Below are 1,722 nucleotides of genomic sequence, written 5' to 3'. Positions count from 1 at the left end.
GGGGAGGAGGAGGATGAAGCGCTTATATTCAGATTCGTAGTGGAAATGTTTATTTTCTCAGCTTGATACGGATCTGAAAGTAATCCGCTTGGTATTATGTTCTTGCCCTGCTGTTAACGCTTGAAGCCTTTCTCCTGAACACCGTAGAAGCAGATGAGGGAGAAGCGTCTAAGCCGTGCTTGCTGAGAGCCCTTGTGAACCTTATAAGAGATGCTTAATTTTGTTAGTTTAATATGTAGAAACATATGGCTAATGGAATAATTTTTAGTGATAAATACACTAGAAAGGTTTCAAGCCAGCCGTGAAGCAGAACAGTTACAGCCTTGCTGCGTTACTCAGCCTCCCCCAGAATCTGTTACATATTTGCTGCAAGGTCGTAGAAAACCTTACTCTGGTTTGTTAGGGATTGTTCTGTTTTGTTTTGGTCAGGTCGTTTCATAAAGAACTGTGTTCACCTCTGCAGAATAACTGTTTGAATCTTCTGGGGGCAGATAAAAAGAGCTGTCAAGACTGGGTACTTGTGTGTCCAGTGGTGTACCCTTTTTTCCTTAAGGGATGCTAAATGTTTCTTATCATGAGACTAGGTCGAGATAGAGTTACCATGGAATAAAATAACAGCTATTACCATGAACGTGGCGTAGCTGGCACTTGAAAGACTCGAATTCAAGTCGAGTAACTTGATTTGGGAGAAATATCCATATCAAACTAAATTTAATAAAGAAACGTTCTTACTGTTTCAGTTGTGGAAATGGAGGGTAGCCTCAGCTGTGCAACACCGTCTCTAACAATAAAGTCATAGTATAGTGTTGAATCTTTAATTAAATTAGAGTGCATAAATTGATGTTGTGCTGCAGAGGCTTTTTGTGCACAGCTGGAAGCATTTTCCTTTCTCTTGCTTTACTATTTTTAGCAGCAGTTGAAAGTACAGAAGTATGAAATGTTTTGGCTCTGGTCTTAACCTAGCAAAGTCTGGTGTGCTTTTCCTTTAATAGGGAAATGCATTGATCTCAGCTTATCGGTTCTGCCAGAGGTCTTGATCTTCACTGCTGTGTGTTGAAACATGCCAATAAAATTTAAATAAACTTCGTATGACTGAGCTGAGTTTTTATTTGAGTATCAGCTGTTCTCTAAAACTGCTGAGGTTATATCTTCTGGGTGTTACATGTACTAAAAAAGCAAACAAATCCTCTTGCCCTTGTAGTACAATTAGGAACAAGAAGTCTGCAAACGGGCAGCTGAATCTCTCTGGTCAGTATGTGTCCATCGGCTACACTGAAACAATAGGGCACTGGCTGTCACAGCTTACTGACACAATGTGCTTGGTGGATGTGATGTAGAAATAAGTAGACGTGATGGAAGCAGTCCAGGAAATGCCATGACTTCAGTAACTGCGTTTTCCATTTTTGGACTGAAGATTGGGGTTTTAAGATCCATTTGACACTTTAGGAGTTGATTACTGCATTTCCTATCAGAGATGTATGTCTTAAATGTTGGATGTAGTGCCGTAAATAATACAAACATCTCTCTCCCTTTGGTGACTCAACATTTGTGACTAGGAACTCCTGGAGCAGCTTAAGCATCTGTTCAGTATTCTTTTAAAAAAAAAAAAATTCTTAATACCTGTTTTGTATTAAAATCTTGTAATCTGGAGTTCCATTTAAATAAGACAATGTAAATCTGCTCTCCTCCCCATAGTGAAATTGAGAGCTGTGAACTGGCAGA

This window comes from Aptenodytes forsteri, unplaced genomic scaffold (genome assembly GCF_000699145.1).
Source record: "Aptenodytes forsteri isolate BGI_AS27 unplaced genomic scaffold, ASM69914v1 Scaffold76, whole genome shotgun sequence".
Classification (NCBI taxonomy): domain Eukaryota; kingdom Metazoa; phylum Chordata; class Aves; order Sphenisciformes; family Spheniscidae; genus Aptenodytes; species Aptenodytes forsteri.
The sequence above is the reverse complement of the archived record's forward strand: the minus strand, read 5'-3'. Positions refer to the sequence as shown.